The sequence below is a fragment of the Apus apus genome, chromosome 1, assembly GCF_020740795.1.
Source record: "Apus apus isolate bApuApu2 chromosome 1, bApuApu2.pri.cur, whole genome shotgun sequence".
NCBI classification, from domain to species: domain Eukaryota; kingdom Metazoa; phylum Chordata; class Aves; order Apodiformes; family Apodidae; genus Apus; species Apus apus.
In genome coordinates, this window is record NC_067282.1 from 180,112,272 (window position 1) to 180,131,539 (window position 19,268).

General features: G+C 43.3%; 1 protein-coding gene and 1 long non-coding RNA gene across 2 annotated transcripts in view; one reads left to right on the top strand and one right to left on the bottom strand.

The window, feature by feature from the left end:
- Nucleotides 1–1,489: 1,489 nt before the first annotated feature.
- LOC127383745 (uncharacterized) lies at nucleotides 1,490–14,964 on the bottom strand. The gene is made up of 5 exons (XR_007889287.1): nucleotides 14,700–14,964; nucleotides 7,468–7,533; nucleotides 6,582–6,724; nucleotides 4,547–4,681; nucleotides 1,490–3,057 (listed from the first exon to the last, which is right to left on the bottom strand). It is a non-coding gene; the product is annotated as an uncharacterized LOC127383745 (long non-coding RNA).
- Nucleotides 14,965–15,072: 108 nt separating this feature from the next.
- Nucleotides 15,073–19,268, top strand: part of MET (MET proto-oncogene, receptor tyrosine kinase) — a 91,239-nt gene continuing 87,043 nt past the window's right edge. The window contains exon 1 of the mRNA XM_051617152.1: nucleotides 15,073–15,144. The gene's annotated coding sequence lies outside the window, so the exon portion shown is untranslated. The remainder of the gene's footprint in view (nucleotides 15,145–19,268) is intronic.

Below are 19,268 nucleotides of genomic sequence, written 5' to 3' on the forward strand. Positions count from 1 at the left end.
GTTCACACCCAGGTTGCATTAATTTGGCTTCTGAGACCTGAGTGATGAACTCTCCAGCTAACTTTGAATTAAAACATACTCTAAAAGAAACCTGTATATTAAAAATCTGCAGCTTTCTATTATTATTAAGGACAGTTTATTGGTTCTGAAAATACTCATTTTCATAGACTTCTGGGACTGCCATTTGAACACGATAGAACTAGAAAAGGTTTGAATACAGTGGCAAAGATGATGTTCAAAATAGAGAATAAATTGATTAGGATTTGCCAGTCTGGAAAAGGGACAGTGAGGGGAAAATGTAAAAGGTACAGAGAAGTGAAAGCATCACAGAGAAAAAAAAAATGTAAGGGAAATTTTTTCAGTATTTCTAAAAATACAAGAATCAGAAGAAAACAAACAATATGACAAGGTGAGAACATTAAAACAGACAGGGGAAAGTGTTGGGGATTTTTCCCCACACAGATCCTAGTTAATCAGTGGATGGAACTCATTGGCAGAGGACAAGCACAAAACATGATAGGAAAAATAGATGGAAGTAATGTCCATCAAGAGCAATGAAACAAAAACCTGAGTATCAGCAGCTGGCTCAGGAAATCCTCCAGCCATAGAGTGTTGCAAACTGGGCAGGAAAACTGGATAAAACGTCCCTGTATCTTTGCCTGGTCTTATACTTCTTCCCTGTGACATGTGCTGTGGTGACTGTCAGAAGCTTGATGGGTTTTTTTGGCTTTTGTCTTGATCCAATATAGCAATTTTTCATATACTTATGTAGTCAGTGTCTCTCCCTGGACCTTCCTTTCATTGCTATGGTTATAAACACTTCCTGAAGTTTCCCAGGGCAACCATACCTTCAAAGTGCAGTTTGTTAAAGCTGGTGAATTTTCCAGTATTTCCCAGGTCCATTATTTTCAATTTATCTACCAGGTCTTTGTCTCCACAAATTCAGTAACATTGTCATATTGAGAACTCTGATCTATATTTCTTGATACAAGCTTTGGGATATAATTAGATTTCCTCTTCACACGTGTTCTTTTTTAAACCTTAAAAAAAAAAAAGTGGGTTTTTTTTGTTTTGGTTTTGGTTTCGGTTTGGTTTGGTTTGGTTTTGGTTTGGGGTTTTTTGTTGTTTTTTGGGTTTTTTGTGTGTGTGTGTGTGAGAGAGAAATAGGAAAAAATATATTTAGTGATATTCTTTGCCAATATTAAACAATCAAAGTGCAACAATGAGTAAGCATGTTATGAAAACCAAGTAAGGTGAAAGCAATGATTAAAATAAATAAACAGAAAACTCCTTTCAGCAATTTGAGGACCATATTTGATGCACTGCATTTTTTTAACTAGCCAGCAGGAGTGTGAGTATGAGTAAGAGGCAAGAGCTAAAATCAAAACAATAAGCCAGTGTTCAGACTTACAGAAGAAGGAAATATGAGCAACTTAAGCAACTGAGAACTGGTAAACAGACAAAATAATAAATGCAAATAAACCACAGCTGCAGAGGGAATTACAGAAAGTTTAATGTTTGATGATGTGAAATCTGAGCAGTTTAATTCTAAGTGTTAATTATTTCAAGTGCCTTTTGCAGCATGCTGAGTCTAGTGAAACAGTATGAATCACTGTCTAGCCTTAAATATGAACCATAATGGAGTTCATGCAAGTGATGTTGTTTCTGTTTTTCCATTCTTGTACTAAAGCAGTCTTCAGGCATTGTTTATGTACATGGTCTAACGCCCTTCCCCTACCTTTTGTTACGTCTTTGTACAGCACAACAGCTTTTCTCTCACAAATGTCTTCATAGCTGACTTGTAAATATGCAGAATTCCTATTTTTCATTCCCCTACAGGGATGGTCTGTCTTGATACAAATATTGATATCCCAGGTTTATTACAGCTGCCAACAGTTTGGTCCCAGAATGGAATCATGCTGCACATCAAGCTGCACCAGTGTTTTACATGAGGATCTGCTTCAGATATTGGCTCCCACATGTGTGGGACTTGGGTGTCATGGTGCAGTTCTTGATAAAAAGCATGGACAGCAATGAAGTTGCCATAATATGTCTTTTTTTTTTCCTCATGCCTTGATTCATTAGGCAGTCACTGATGAACGCTGAAGGGAACGGTTCTGATCCTTCAGAAAAAGAGATTGCTTTGGTTTTTTTCCCTTTTTCTTGATTCATTTGGTCCAATAGAACAGAGCTCTTCTCAGTCCATGTTAGTTATACACCAGAATACCAGAGGTAAAGGATTCCTCTGATGCACATATACCCCAGACTTCTTCAGAGGTGAATTATTAAATTCAGTTTAGATCACAATAAGCAATTCCACATGGAGAAGTCTCTGAATCCTTCAATTAACAGCCTTCAACAATTTTTAGAAGAATGTAATCTGAGGCACAATTAGCAAGAATCACTACATCTCAGTATTATCACTCGCTTTTGCAGATGGTACAGAAGAACTGAGAAAGTGGCAAGTTTAAACTACTATTGCTTTAAAAGCACAGCTTATGTGAGAAAATGCCTTCTAACTTTCAAGCAGAAAGGAAGTGTCAGGAATTTCACTTACATAGTTGCTTACATAAATCATAGTAAGATGTTGATCTATATCATTAGAAGCCTAAATATTTAGAATAATCTAGATGCTATGCTAAACTCTGTGGGTAAGAAAGGAACTATTATTTGGCCAAGAAGTACGACGCATGTTTATGTCACTATGTAAATAATGATGGCAAAATATGATTTAGATATTATCTCAGAATCCACGAGGTGGCAGTGTCATAGTTTTCTTAGTATCACACCCTGAAATATTAATTTTCTATTAAAATATCTAAATGACATTGTGATATTTATCACCTCGGGTTTGAAAAATTTGGGGAAGTAATTGAAACATCTCCTGTGTCTCCAAAACCTGACAATGAAAAATTATTACCCTAAGAAAAGGCAGAAACTATTGTGCAAAGATGAGGAGCCAGCTTCCTGTGAGGCATCTGTCATGTTCCTGGGTGTTTAGTGCTGGGGCGCCTACGGAGGCTTGTGAAGGTTGCTGAATTCAGATGAGATCATATCCTGCAGAAAAATAAGAATATCACTCCCTGAAATCAGCCAGTCCTCAAAACCTACATTCATTTACAGTAGCAAAAGTAATATATAAAATTAATGGCAATTTCTCACTATTTCCGTTTTATTTAGAAAGTCTGATCACTTTCTGACTTTGTTATTTTGCAGGGATACTAAATATTAGGCCTATGTTAGCTCATATCAGATCTCTTTAATAAAAAGCTCTTTATTGAGAAAGTGGAATATACAATACAAACCTATGTCCATGAAAAAAAAATCTGTGCTTTATTTTTTAAAAATCACTAAAAATGCAGAACCACTAAGAACATCTGAAGGGAGAGAGACCCTCGTCCTTTTCTAGTCTTCCCCAGGAAACAAAACATCCCTATTGCAAATGAAGGAAAAGGTCATGCAGAATCTAACAAGTGGTTTCATTACTCCCTGGCTGCCGTTGCCTTCACACCCGCTGCAAGGCTGCTTGTGGGTTATTGTGCTCTGTCCCAAGGGCTGGGGTTGTGGCCACCATCCTGCTGGCTCCATGCCGAGGCAGAGCCAGGTGGCCCACACAGAGCTGCCCTTACATCAAGCAGATTGATGCAATCGGGTAGATCACATCTGTCAGGATCTGTCGGATTCCCAGGAGCGTGATTAATTAACGCAACCTTATTTAAACACAGTCTGGCGATTCCAAACTTTTGTACATCCAATGCCAGCTTTCCTTCCTTATTCTAGCAAGCCCTTCATTAAACACCGGTGGTGTGAGGCCATAGACATGCAAATGGAGTTGTGCTCAGCAGAGTCAGTGCTGGGATCTTCTGGCCACCTCTTAGAGCAAGGGCTGCACCATTGGCTAGCTTGACCTGTTAGCACCTCCCAAAATTACTATCTAGGCTCTGTGGCAGTTAGGGCCTGTTCTTGAAAACTCTTGTCTAGGATTGTACCTCTTCCTTCTGTCCTGACCGCTCCTCAGCGTGATCCTCTCTTTCCTTTCCAGCTGTTCACATAGCTCTGACTCTTAAACCTCTGGTCTTTCTCCCAGAGTGATCTCACCCACGTGTGACATCTCAGCTGCAGTTCCACCTCTCCTGCCATTCCAGGCTCAGCAGGTAGAGCTCAGCTAGGTGATGAAGGCATCAGCCTGGATGTACCTACTTGCATATGTCTGTGTGTGAGCTGAGTGGGGGTGTAATTGATACTGTCAGCTATTTCAGGAAACATGCAGACATCTAAAATGAGTCCCATCATCTGCAAGACACACTTCACTCCTCTGTCCAAGTCAGTCTTTCAGCTTCTCTGTGAACATCTCCCATTTCCAGCAGCTCAGGTCAAACCTGGTTAAGATACAGCTTCCAGTCTTCCTCAAAGCTTTGGCAACGGTGTCCTGCTGCAAGCCTATGGCACACTGCCACCTTAGACCCACCTCCAGGTGCTTACACCTTGTGTGTGTCTAAAATTGCAGGTTCTATTCAGCAATATCTCTGTAGCCTTTCAAACTCACCCCTAAGTGTCCAGAGTAGTGATGCTCAGCTCTGAGACAGGGCAGGGGCATCAGGAGAGGCAGAACCAGTTCTGAATCCCTGCAGAAGTCACAGAGTCTGCTTCCCATCCACGAAAGAGGTATCTGTGCTTTACACTCAAGCCAGTGAAAAAACATCAATATTTGATTAGGAAACCTGTACTGGAAACGTTCACATTTAAAAATGGCAACCTGCTCCACATAAAGCAAATGTTGGTCAGAATATTGGAACTGCCAGGATAGGAAGAGGAGACGAGAAACAATGTGATCCATGAGACAAAATTTCTGCTGTCTCTTGGCACCCATATAAGAAGAGTCTCTGAAACTACTGTGGCAGAAGTAGATGGGTAGTCCAAGTGTATCTCATTGGCCATGCCTTTAATGAAACTTTAAAGAAACTGATAGTTATCACAACTAGTGAATTTATCCCTGCATACTTTGATGCCTCTTTAATCTTAAAAAAAAAAAAAAAAAAAAAAAAAAAAAAAAGAAGAAGAAGAGAAAGAGAGAGAGAGAGAAAGAGAGACGACTCTACAGTGAGGTCTAATGCTATCTTCAATAATGAGAAAACACATCAGCTGTCTTGAGCCAAGAAATTTTGGAGAAATTTAGGAACTGTGTAAATATTTGTTGTTTATTTTTCGACTGTGAATTTTGTCTGCTTTCTCCCTCGAAACAAAAATTACCTGCTTCAAAATCTCTTCAACAACACTGGAGAGAACAAAACTTAGCTGGAGTATTTCCACCGAGTCTTGATCTAAATTAATTGGTTTTGAAACTTCTATCTGTTGCATTTACCTCAGTGCTTCCCTGGTAGCACAGAGACAGAAAGGCTAGGTTCCTCTTGTCTCACTACCTGTCAGTAACTGAGACCCAGACAAGAAGCATTACATGTCCTTCCTCTTGTATCTATGAGGAAAAATAAAGTTATTCATATTTTAGATGCACTCAGTTATATTCTCCAGCATTTTTCTCGGTGCTGCTGTTTACTATGAAAAGAGACCAGGTTGACAAGATCCCCAGCTTGGGAATTTCAAAAGGCGTGTGAAGTAAGCTGGGTCTTGCCCAGGTGAGGGGAGAGGCTGGGAGCAGAGGCGAAGCCACCCCTAACACGGAGGTCACCCGTCAGTGGGGTGATGGGGCTGCAGATCTTGCTTTCCTTCCTAAAAAGGAGCAGCCTTTCCTTTCCATCTCCAGCAGCTCCTCCACCCCAGCCACTCCTCTGACATGTTTGGGTTGACATTAGGCCTCTGCCGTGATTAATGCCAATAGGATGTGTGCAGTGAGACACATCACAGCCTTCTAAGATAATGTTAGCAATTATTACATCATTATTGTCGTTAAAGAGCACTAACACATACCAGCAAATTGTTCACAATACCTTTTAACTCTGAGAAAAGCATTAAAAACTACTTTAAGATGTAAAAGATCTGTCTAGGCTTATACATTTGGAGGAAATTGAAAACCCCCAACAAATGGCAAATCTTCCTGCACTGCCTTCAGTGCAACTTCTGAGAGTTTTGCAGAACTGATGCTTTATTTCCCAGGAGACTGAATGGACAGGCTGAAGTGCCCTGGATGCCTCAAAGTGGCCAGCTGACCTCACAAGATGCCTTGACCAAGGCAACTGAGGTGACCTGCTTCATCTGGCAACCAGGATGCTCAAGACAGATGATCCAAATAACTCTTATTTCTTCCCTGTTTTTCAATAAATGATTGCAGACAAAAGTCCCTGGATTTCACAAGCAAGTAGTTCTATGAGCAGCTGGCTATGCAGATAAATTACTAATGTATAGATTAACAATACAACATTAGCAAAAGGGTATTTTCATAATTAGCTTCATAACTCAAGGTGCCAATTTCAAAGCTTTTTGCTTCTGCATGAGGCTTACCTCCCTGACTTATTTAGGCATTAAAAAAAAATTCCCTTTAGGATTTTTGGACCTTCAGAAAAATTAGTGTATATTAGACCTACTTCCCTCCCTTTCCTTCTCTGGAGGTTTCCTTCCTGTCTTACCTTAGACAAGATGGTGGTTTTCTCTGTTCCTCAGTCCCTCATCAGGAAAATGAAGCTAATAGCACTTCTCAGCAGTGGTTTTAGGGGAAGATTAAGATAGCAGGTGTTTGAGATGTTCTTCAGTATGTTATCATGAGAGACAGCTATAAGGGGGAAGAGGATATGAAAGAAAGAAGAAAGAAGGGGTAAAATACTTCTTATCTCTTAGTTGGGAGTCAAACTTTGGGAGCTAACGTGGGAGTCAGTCAGATCTGGATTTGTCCTGATGGTAATTGCAGCTTTTATAGAATCATTTAAATTGTCTGTCAAATGAAAATATTTCTGTATAATGAGCATGCTATGAAAAACACCCCTGCCAAACTGAGGGCAGACGCAGTCACCATATCTATGAGGGACTGGCACAGAAGTGCAACTACCACTGAGCTGGGTGAAGAGCAGGTCACGGCGCCTGAGCCTTCCCTGGCCACCCGCAAGTAGGCTGGGCACGTAGGCAGAGCCAGTACCATGATTTAATTTGGAAAAAAAGCACCACCTTTCAGTTCCTCACTTCTGATGTACTCATTATATGGTTAAACATCCTGAGCTGGATGGGTTTTGTCCCACTGCTCCCCTCTTTCCTACTGCCCAGTTCTTGGTAGGATGCTTTTGTTCTTAGAGATAAAATTAAACCTGTGAAAGTGACTGAAATCAGGAAGATGTTCTTACAAAACCTACATTTTAACTTTGAATTTTGACTTGACACCATGTGTTAAAAACACTATCATAACAGAGGGAAGTGAAGCATGAAATTGCAATGCTGAAGTAACCAATTTGGTTTGGCTCAGAATTTTTTTGTTTCATTTGATTTGAAAATGTTCACAAACTCAAAGTTAATCTGTAAACTCACCTAAGCTCTTGCTGGGATGTTAAACATATCTTCTCTTTGCATGTTACACAGCAATGTTACTAGCTCCTGAAGGCATGAAAAAGGTAATAATTTAATAATATGTAAGGACACTTTTTTGTTTCGTGTTTTTTTTTAGTGAAGAAACATATTGCTAACAGTAAAGATGTATTGTTAAGGGCACAAATATTTCCTGGCTACATATTATGGGTGTGCTCTTGCTTAATTTAAAAAAAGGGGATTGTGATATTGACTTCATTCTCCACAGTATTAGATTCATAATCAGCACATGTGTCTAATTAAATTATGAAAGTCATTGAAACGAATAATCTCCTATCAAGATTCTTATAAGTTGGGCTGTATCCTAAACCAGCCTCATAAAACACAGCTTTTGGCAAATACCATATACTTACATCATTACAGAATCAACAATGTTATTCTAAAGTCAATTTAAAAATGCATATTCTTTAATGATAATAAACCAAATCCTGGCCTGACTTACAATAAATTGGCTTTGGTCACAGAATACATTTATTTATCTTTAAAAATGTATCAAAATAGGTATTGTACACAAAATTAAACACATTCTAAACCACATCTGGGAAATAGTTCATATTTTATGACATTAAGTAAAAAGTTACTATGAGTTTGTAGAACTGTGTTCTTCTTTGTGGCCACATAGAAGACAAATTTGATACACTCATGTACATAAAGCATCTGATTTTCCAAATCAACAAAAAATTATGCATGTAACCCCTTAAGGAGATGAAAAGATAACGCAGATGAAACCTAGACACAGTTCTGAAACAAAGCATGCTGGGCAAATTACCACTATAAACTACATCAGTCTGTGGTTTTGCCAAAAACCTTCGGTTTGGTAGTTATGGAGAGCTAAGATGTAAGCTCCCAAGTCTGCAAACACATCTGCACACAACTGATTTCACTACCAAGCACATTCTGTAATGCTTTCTTTCCATTTGATGCCTACTCAACAGTATGCCAAGGAAATACAAGTCGATGTAGGATCTGTTTTTTTTCTCTACTCCTTGGAAGTTTTACAATTATAATTTTTGGTTTTAAAATGCTTTCTTCTCTCTCATATGTTGAAAAAATTGTCAAGAAAAAAAAAAACCTTTGCATTAATCTGGTAACAGGCAAAGTGCTATAAATTCAGGAAGTAAATAAACTGAAAATGAAGGGATAATTTTCTTTCTCAGATCTCTCTCAACTTCACTCCTCTGAGATACTGCTTACAGCAGCATTACTTTATGCAGTAGCTTTCTGAGATGCTTTCAGACAAAGGAGAAATTTGAAGGAGATAGTTCTCTTTCAACTTGCAGGAGCTCACCACCAGCAATACTTGTGCAAACAGCACACTGCAGACCTGCATCGTGACCAGCAATGTGCCCTTGTGGCTAAGAAGGCCAATGGCATCCTGGGGTGTATTAGAAAGGGTGTGGTTAGTAGGTCAAGAGAGGTTCTCCTCCCCCTCTATTCTGCATTGGTGAGGCCGCATCTGGAGTATTGTGTCCAGTTCTGGGCCCCTCAGTTCAAGAAGGACAGGGAACTGCTTGAAAGAGTCTAGCGCAGAGCCACGAAGATGATGAAGGGAGTGGAACATCTCCCTTATGAGGAAAGGCTGAGGGAGCTGGGTCTCTTTAGTTTGGAGAAAAGGAGACTGAGGGGTGACCTCATCAATGTTTACAAATACGTAAAGGGTGAGTGTCAAGAAGATGGAGTTAAGCTTTTTTCAGTGATGACCAGTGATAGGACAAGGAGAAATGGATACAAATTGGAGCATAGGAGGTTTAAGGTGAATATCAGAAAAATTTTTTTACTGTGAGAGTGACAGAGCACTGGAACAGGCTGCCCAGAGAGGTTGTGGAGTCTCCTTCTCTGGAGACATTCAAAACCCACCTGGACGCCTTCCTGTGTGATATGCTCTAGGTGACCCTGCTCTGGCAGGGGGGTTGGACTACATGATCTTTCAAGGTCCCTTCCAACCCCTATGATTCTGTGATTCTGTGATTCTGTGTGACCTACAATGATGAGCACAGTAGAAACCAGTCTGCAAGTTCCCGTGGCTCTTAGCATCACCAGACTTAAGTATGTGCTTAACTTGAGGTATCCAACTATCTCTAGTGAAACTCATGTCCTTCCAAAGTAGAATGAATCAGGACTGTGTTTGCTCAAGCATGCTCACACGTGTGTTAGTACAGTCACACCCTTCCCCTGCTCACCAGCTGCACACATAGCTGGAGGCAGGATCTGTGCCTGTGCTTTTAAATAGGCAGTTTTTCTATTTCCAATGATCTGGCTGCTATGACCTTTGTAAACACAAATAGCAAACTGAAGGGGAAAAAAGGCTGCACCTGAGTCACAGGAATTGGACTGAGAAGAGACTTCTGGAAACTTTCTAGCATTTGATCCAAAAAGAATACTGAACATGTAATAATAAAAGTGATTTTACTACAATACAAATGCAACAGGATTGCTGTACAAGTCGGGGGGGGGGGAGGAGGGGAAGAATGCATTTAAAATGTACTGAGAAGAATGTCAAGAAACACTTATCAGACGATTTTAAGACAAGCAATTGTGCAATACCAGTGAACATATGAATATAATATGCAGCAAAATTTTCACTTCACAAATAACTGACTTTTGAATATCATTGGGTTAATTTCCAGTTATACAAACATATCTACAGTGCCCAAGTGTAGACACTGTGTTTGAGTTTTGCCACTGTGCTTTCCCTGAAGTAGTTCACAGTGAGCTATGCTAGAAAAGTCCTCTACAAGCAAATGCTGGAAAGCCTTTGCTTCTGTTGGGTGAGATCAGTGAATGCACCAAGGGCTCCATTCAGCTTTCCATCCCTGAAATGATTACTTGGTTTTGTACATTCAGACATACTCATTCCAGGATTTAACATATTTCAACACTATTGGGAAGGGAAGCAAGGCTAAAGTGAAGAGCAAAACTGCAATCCACAACATCTCCTCCCAGTTTCCCTGCTGCTTTCCAGAGGGTGAGGTGCCTTCTCAGTTTAAAATAAAATAAAACTTGGCTGCTTCAAGCCCACACTCCTCCTCAGTCTCTGACCTCGCCTTTTTGCAGGCACTAGCACTCATGTTACTGCATTGCAGATGGACTGGAGGAGCTGATCTGTCTGAAAACTAATCTCTGTTCTTCTAAGTGGTTAATTTTTGCTGGATTCCTGAACTTCATGTACCAACTTATCTGGTCACCCAGACTCTGGGACTGGAAAAAAAGGGACACAGACCCGTGGCACTGCAGGCTTCAGATGTATTATCTCCATTCATATCTTCCTCCCGTCTCAAGAAATCCAGTTATTTGGTTCCTGCACCACGCAGATTTTGGAATCACTCAGTTGTGGTGTTCAATTTATTGGCAATTACAATCGGACAGACAAATAAGGAGAAAACCACCATCAAGTTAAACAAAATCATTTCCCTTGATTATTCAATAAATTGAGAAAAGAAAGCATCTGTGATACACAGTGCAATTAGTGGAAACATGTTTGGTTACGATCTGTGTTTCCATACAAATGCAGGACTGGCCAGGATTGCTCGGTGGTTAGAGATTAGGATTGCTAGCTGGGGCCTTCTCTTTCTGGCTTTGCAGGGGACTTTTGCAACCTTCAGCCACAGGCTGAAATTTCCTCTAGTGCCATTGTATACCCTCTTACAAACAAAACAGAAAGTACTTATTTAGCTTGCAGAATCTGTGGGCTTAGTTAATAAATGCCTAGATAGCTAATAAAATAGCCATAAAGCAGTGATGATCGAATCTTTGGAGCCTACAGTTCTAAGTAGCAATTGTGATATTTATCCTGGTTTCCAGAGGGGCAAAACAGCTGTCACAGGCGTGCTTTGTTCAGAGCCTAATCCCCCCTCAACACAGTCTGTCCCTGCCCACCATGTGATTTTGTGCCCAGGGAAGACAGAAGTGAAAGGTGGCTTGTGTCTGTGACTTCAAGTGGCAAAGCAGTCACAGGGAACTGTGCCTCAGGCACAACCCCTTCCCCAAGCTGCCCCTGGCATTTGCAGCCAGGCTTCCTTCCAGTAAACAAAGGTCTACAGGAATTTCAGTTACACATTAGCCCAGCAGGCTGCTGCACTGATATTTTACCTTAGGATCACTGCTCTGTAAAACAGTTGGGTTGGGTGGAATAATCTAAGACTTTTTTTTTGCATTTCAGCCTCGAGGGAGCCTCAGACTGAGCTACTGTCAGCCCACATTGAACAGTACTGTGGCAGAAAGGTAACGCTAAGCTCAGGTCTGGAGATGTTTGTCTCACATGTTCTTAAGCATTAAATTAATTCCTTTCCACTTTCTTGCTCCTTGTGAAATCATTTACTAATGAGTAAGCCCGGCTAAGTTAGAAGTCTCTGGAGTCTCACAATGACATTTGCATTTTATATCTGCTCCCTAAGGTGTGGATGAATGCAGCAGAGGACAAAGAGCAAATCCACTGATGGCATCGTATAGCTGTGGTGACATATAGTATAGTCCTACAGAAATGCATAATAGACCCATTTTTTATTCTGCAGTTTTAAAAAAGGTGGTTAGATCCAGATTCTTGGAGAAATTTTAATGTCTTTGCCTTCTTAAAATAAAATCGGCAGTGAGTAGTTGAACTCCATTTTGCTACCTGTAGTTATGATAAATTGTGTCTTAGAAATGCATAGAAATATAAATCGTCCTGTGTTGTCATTCCTCACCTTTATATTTGGAAGTTCAACTTAAACATAGCCTTGCCATTCATTTTTCTAACTATGTGTTTATATTCTCGTACAAGTGATAGTGTTTCCTCATCAGCTTCCTATCTTGAAACACGTCAGGGTTGGGAAGCATGTGCCAATACTCTCCTCAGTAAGTTCCAGTTCTCTTGCTGAATAGATCACCCTGACAAACTATCCTTTACACTTTTGAATTGTTTTTCCATTGCCGTCAGCTTTTTAAAATGTGCCACACCATCATACTTAAGCCAGACACTTTAACGGAGTGTGGAGGATTAGCCCCTTTTAGACATGAGAGAGTAGCAAGGAAAAGTTACAAGAAAATAGGATGATAAATAAGAAAGTCACAGTTCCTTTTTCACCAGTTCCTGCACCTTAAAGATGCTTCAAGCCTCTGAGAAACTTTAATGGTGCACCCACATCATTGCAAGCAGTGAAGGGAGTATCCAAGGATTATCAAAGCCCTAATGCAGTGTAGTTGTCTATAGAGCTGACCTAAAGTAACACGGCATCAGCAGTGTCAAAATTGAAAGGAAACATCTGTTTCTCTTTTTTATGTTAGTGACAAACCATTTGTTAGCTTTAGAATAGCACAGGCTGCCCCACTGATAACAGCTCGGGCACTGGCTGTTCAGCCTGGGCAGGTGCATGGGGAACTGAGGAGTGACTAACAATAGATAACGTGGGGCTGTGCTTCAGAGCATGAACCCCGGACTGAAATATTTTTCTTTATCACCTTCTTTCAAAACCAAGGAGCAAGATTCTTCCAAATCTGGTGCAACTATATGGATGCACTCTGATTAACTAATCACTAATTGACGCCCTGTGAGCAGTATGAACTAATTGCAACCACGCTTTTCCCTCTAGGGGCTGGCACTGCGTGTGTTGCTTCTCAGGCTTCCTCTTCTAGCAACTGATTTCCAGTGAGTTCAAACAAATGAGATCCAATCGGTCAGAACACCTGTACCGCTGGTTAGGTTTTAGCAATTTCATCTTTGAGGGAGCATGAAAAAAGGGATTGGTTTTATTTTCACTTGTAAATTCTAGTGTGTTGCTATCATACATGATATGAGGAGGCAGTAACTGCAACCTCACCTGTAGCCTTGGTACACGTATCAAAGCAGGGTATCTTTTTTGCTATCTGTTGTCAGTAAAAGATACTGCAGAGTAAGAATCTCACAAATTAAACACATAAAAGGTTACACTCTGCCTTGATCACACATCTGTTTTTGCAGAGAATTGGTTTATAGCTGGGTTAGATGTCTTTATCACTAGTGCCAAAAAGCCCATAGGAAAGAGGAGACAGATAAACAAACTGTGAAAGTGCTGCTGATGCAGATTGGTGGAAGGCTGGCTAACTGCTTTGTAAAAGCATTTTGTTCTGATGTACAGCTTTGTCTGCATTTACACACCACAGTGACATCCAAGGCCTAAAGCAAATACATACAATACTTCATTTAATTTTCCTCTCAAAATGTTTTGATGTAAGGTCTGACATTTTTCCCATGGTTAATCATGGAACTGGGCAATGTTTCTTATGGTTCCTCGTCCTTTACTCATGCAAAACATTCATCAGTTTAAATGATATGATTAAGGGGAGAAGAGTCAGGGCCAAAAAAGGAAGCAGGCAAAGGGAAAATAGATGTCTCCAATAACTTCTATTGGAATATGGAACCTTTCACTTAAAATCTGGTTTAAATCAGTAGCTGCTGAAACTCATTACCAGAAAAAAGAAAAAAGAAAAAAAAAATTTAAAAAAAATGGGTCCCTGGTTTTGAGATCTTCAGTCTCCCAGCAGCTCCACAAGGGTACATTGTTTGGTGCCTCAGTTTCCCAACACCTCTAAAAGATGAAGCCATGATCTGTCTTGCAAGCTTTGTAAGGGAGAAACCTCAGCCCTTGCTGGTTCCTACCATGGAGGATGCACGTGCAGAGGGAGCTGGCTGTTTGATGGTCTAGATGAAGTGAGGTCATTTGGTCTGAATGACACACAGGCAGATGCTCAGAGCAGAGCCAGCACTGACACTATGACAGTGTCAATAGGGGCAAGAGGGGCAGAATTTGTTCTCCACTACAAAGCCGGGAGGGTGGGGAGGAAGAAGGGAGGGGGGCAAGGAAAGGTCTGGGGACAAGCCTAGAGGTGCCAAAGTCCTGCTGTCTCAGGGTGAGGCTTTAGCATCACTCAGGCACAGACATACCTGATGGTGCCCAGCGGCCGGGAAGCAGCGAGCGCTGTCCCCGCTCGCCGCCACTACCCGCTGGGCCTGACAACGCCAGGGTGCACGATAAGGGCCACCAAGGGCGGCCGCGGCGGGTCCCCTCGAGACTTTGCCGGTCTGGAGAGCTACAGCCATCCCTTCTGCCCCCAGGCTGAGGGATCCTGGCCGGGAGAGACGCGGGGGAAGGAGGGACGAAGGGAGGGGAGAGGGAGGGAGGGAAGAAGGCGCCCCCTCCCTCCTTCCCCCCACCGCTCACCCGGGCTCCTGCGATGTGGTGAGTCACAGGCAGGTCAGGACCGCGCCGGAGGGGCGGAGGGAGCCGAGGGGACCGGCTGATTTACCGCTGGGAGCCGCCACCAGCGCGGCGGAGGCGCCGGAGAGAAGGGCGCGCAGAGCCGCCCCGCAGCCCAGGTGCCGGGCGGGAGGCCCCTGCCCGCCGGGGCGCGCAGCCCCCCGCCCCAGGTAGGGAAGGCAGCGCCAGGCCAGGCAGGCTCAGCTGGCGGGGCGGGAGGAGGGGGTTGCGGGTGGGGAGGGAGGGGGCAGAGCGGAGCCGCTGAGGTGCGCCGGGCTGTGCCCCGCTCCGCCCCGCCTGGGCCGGGCTGTGCCGGGTGCCCGGCGAGGACCGCGGAGCCAGCCCACCGGCTGCAGCGCTCGCCCCTCCGGCGGCGGTGCCGGCGCGCAGACCGCTCCGCTCCTCGCTGGTAGGGACCGGCAACCGCGGGGACGGCGGGGCGAGCCGGAGACTTGGGGAGCGGGATGAGCCGGGAGCGGGGAAAGGACGGGGAGCGGCTCGGGTGCTCCGCCGCGCCGTGCCCCGCCCGGGAACTTCGCGGGAGCGCAGGGACGCCCGGAGGCGCCGCTGCCCGCACCGGGTCAGCAGCCTCCGCACCGGGCGGGCGCGGCGGCAGGTGAGCCGCGGTGCGGGGCCGCTCTGCCCCTGCCCGGCCGAGCTCCGCGGGGCGCCCGCACCAGGGGACGCCCGCGAAGTCGCTGCCGCGGGCAGGGCAGGACAGGGCAGGGCGAGCAGCGCTTCCCGGGCTGCTCCGCTCCGCCGCGGTGCGCGGCTGCGGCTGCGGCGGCCGCGCAGGCTGAGCGCGCTGCCCCCTCCCTCCCTCCCCCCGGCCCTTCCAGCTCCGCGGGCGCGGCGGGAGCGCGGAACGGGGCTGGCGGCAGCAGCAGCGCCCGCGGCTGCTTGCGGCGGAGCTGTTCGCGAGAGGAAAGGGGAAGTTCTAACTCGGAAACGGTGTCTCGGAGGTGTGTGGGTTTGCGGTGGGCAGTGCGGCCGCCTTCCGTGAGGCTGAGGTCTCGGAGAGAGCCGGCAGGATTCCCTCAGCGGGGGATTTGTACTTAATGGGTGTGCAGCGTTCACTGCCTTTCTCGCACTCGTATTGCGGTTTGCTGTTTGGTTTTGTGTTCTGGTTGGATTTTTTCCATTTTTAAAAAGCAGGATTTGCTACAAATAGTAAATAATTCACGCCATATTCCATTCCACCACTGTTTCCATGTCAGAATTAAATTAGGTGGTCTTTGGCTTTATAAATACTAAATGCATTCCTTAGAAATCGGAAGTTTTGTGCAGACATCTAAAAATAGGGATTGATAATCAAGTAACAGTGATGTTTAAGGAACTGTGCGTTGTAACCTGTAGGAGGTTATCTGAGCTGCAGTGCTTGCTCTTTCCGAAGAACCTATGCCACGTGTGGTAGTCAATTTGCTTTCATCCTACAGGTGCTTTTTGCACTGTCCACCAGCAAAAAGTGGATGCTGTCCTGTTTTAAATATTTTTTTTTTTCCTTTTCTCTCTCTCTCTTTTTTTTTTTTTTTAATGGAGATCTGAGACGTTTGAATTTATAATCAGGCCAGGTGAAGTGTCTCACATGTTTCTCTAAGAGCTGGTTAAATGTTTACAGATCATACACTGCAAGAGCAAAAAAACTAGCATTTGGCAGGAGCTGCATGTTGAAAACAAAGTAAGTTAGAGAATGACTGTATCACTTGTTCTTTGTGTGCCCTAATCCTTCTTCAGCACTGTGTGATTCTTTTTCTGACTGTCTTCTAACACAAACTGAATCATTTGGGGAAAGGAATATTTTGTAAAACATTCATCTTTCTATTTACAGAAAAGAGTCAGCTTCTTTGCCTTTTTGTTGGGGAAAGGATGAATTCTCTGTCTTTGTTATCCTGTAGGGCACTTTCTTTTAATCTTTTTTTTTTTTTTTTTTTTTCCCTCCAAAGGATAACTCCTGCATAGCAGTTATTTATCTATAAACTGAATTGCATGTGTTGTGGCTGAAGAGTGGTTTGTGGGGGTGTCATTTGCTCAGGGGACGTGGCAGTGCAGCCTATAGATGGATGGGAGCACAATGAGTCAGGGCAAGCCAGCCAGAAAGCTAAAACTCAGCAGAGGTTCAATGAACAGCTCATGAGTGCAAAACTGAGTGGCAAATATTGTCTTCCCAGGACTGCCTTTCCCATGCTGGTTTTCCTGCATTTTATTTTTCTGGTACCTTAGCTGATGATATGTAGCCTCCTCCTGCTGGTCCAATGTAATTGAAGGGGCCAACCCACCTACTCTCGTTGTTTGATGATCTGCAAGTGACTGCTCCGTATTTTTCAACACAGAGGAGAAATTCAAAGCCTGCCACCTCCCAGATCTGGCTTCCAAGACTCCAGACAATAACTGGCACAGCTGGTTGTGGTGCAAGAGCAGCAGCCTTACCTTCACAGCTACAGAGGGAACCTGATTTCAGCAACATGCTGTGCTGGGACAGCCGGAGAGCCTGAGCTACAGCAGTAGGAGTCCCAGACCTCTGGGTGACCAGCTTTGTACCACAGTTGTTTTGTGGTTTTAATGTGTCTAGACTTTATTCACTTCAGGCAGGAAGCAAGGGAAGATTCTGCATCTCCACGTGTGTTTGTGGAATTAAGGGAAATCCTGCTTAGGCTCTTTCAGCACTACAGAAATAGGCATCATTTCTTGAACAAGAAAGCAAAAGGCTAGCTGAATAACATTCTGTGAAACTAGAGGAACATGAAACCCAGAAGGGAGTTAAAGGAACTATTTTGGAGCAGAAGAGAAGGAACAAGATAAAGTGTGATACTTCAGATAAACCTTCCTAAGATTTTGGGTGGCAACCACATTTTTGTGGCTGGTTCCTGTGAGACCCTTGTGTCCAGGCTTCCCACCTCCCTGCTGCTGCCTCACTGGCTGACCTTCAAGCCAGTGGCACAATTTCATGTTTCATTATGCTCTTGCTATCAACTGAGTCATCAACCTGTGCATGTTGTTTGCTGTGGCCACAGCCTGTGATTTTGCCTCCCATGCAAAGTTTGTAGCCAGTAGTTAAACCCATGGTGACGCCGCAGCAGCTGCTGCATGGTCCCAAGCAGCACGTCATCACTGGAGAGGCAGGACCACTGCTCCACAGAGAACTTCACAGGTAGCAGCACCACTGCTCCACAGAGAACTTCACAGGTAGCAGCACATCTTTGTCCGTCCCTCAATATCCCTTGGCACGGCCAAGCCAGGAAGGTTTCTGTTGTTCTCTTCTTGTAAAAATGTTGCGTTTTTCTTGGCAATGGTTTTAACAAATCTACATCTCATACATAGCAACTGATACAAGCGCATTAGCAGAAGCCATTTTTAAATCATTTTCCTTACCCAGGGGAAAAGTAGTATAGACAAGGCCTTCAGGAAATGAATAATTAGGTGACCTTTTTCCCCCCAGAATATCAGGTCTGTTTTATGTAGAGCTGTTTGAAGTCACACAAATTCTCATTACTTTCCAAATCTCTAACCTTGCCTTGTTTAAGATACCTTTTAGGAAATCAAATCAGTGTTTCAATCTAATTTCCAAAGGCATTCAAACACATGGTATGTGTGCTAACTTGTTTCCTCTAGCATTAACAAATCTAGCAAATTGCCAAGCTATTTGCCTTCAGGAAAGCCATGATGTTGTACAAGAAGATAAAGTATTTTTGTCCTCCAATGTTAAACATTAGAAAAAGAAAGGAAAGTTATCAGACCAAATTGGTCTGGGATATAACTCCTTTGATGGAAAGAGTGTTACCAAGTAGATTGTAATTTTTTTTTAATCTGTTCTGAGACTTTTCAGTTGTGTTGCCATCTTTTTCAGTCACTTGGTGTGGCTGGATGGTGACAGAGTCTTCTTGACTCAGATGGACTTGCCTTGAATTAGTTGCAGTCAACTGCTTTCAAGAGCACCAAATATCAGAGTGGAAAACAGAAGTGGAGATGAAAATTTTGAGGTGTTTATAACCCTCAGATTTTAAGGAGAGGCTGTGTGCATAACCCAGGTGTGGGGTGCATCTGGTGCAAACAGGTAGGCAGTGGATGCCCCAAAACTGCTTTCCTCCACCTCTCCCCTCAGCACATCAGTCTCCAGGGAAGCAAATGCCTCAGAGCATTTAATTTTTCAAGCGGGTGTCAATAACAGAAGAGTTTCTGTGATGCTAAGGAGTTTAATAAGCTCAAAATACTTCAGCAGATCCCTTTTTTTGCACATCCTGCAGCTCTGTGATAGTTTCTTCTGCTTATCCCAGGAAAATGAACATGCAATTGTCCTTTTGTATGGAAGTCTATGGAAAGGTTCTCATTTGAATTAATGATTAATTTGATTGCAAGTGCATGTGAAAGGAAAATTGCTGAATGCTTTCAGAAGATTTTCATCTTGCTCAAGTGTTCACACCACGGCCATCACCATGGTATTTGATAGCTATCCATTTTGCTGTGTACATTGCAGCTTTAACCTCTCTTTGAAGGGTCAGATTGGCATATCTTTTTTCCTGTAGTCACAGAGAAATA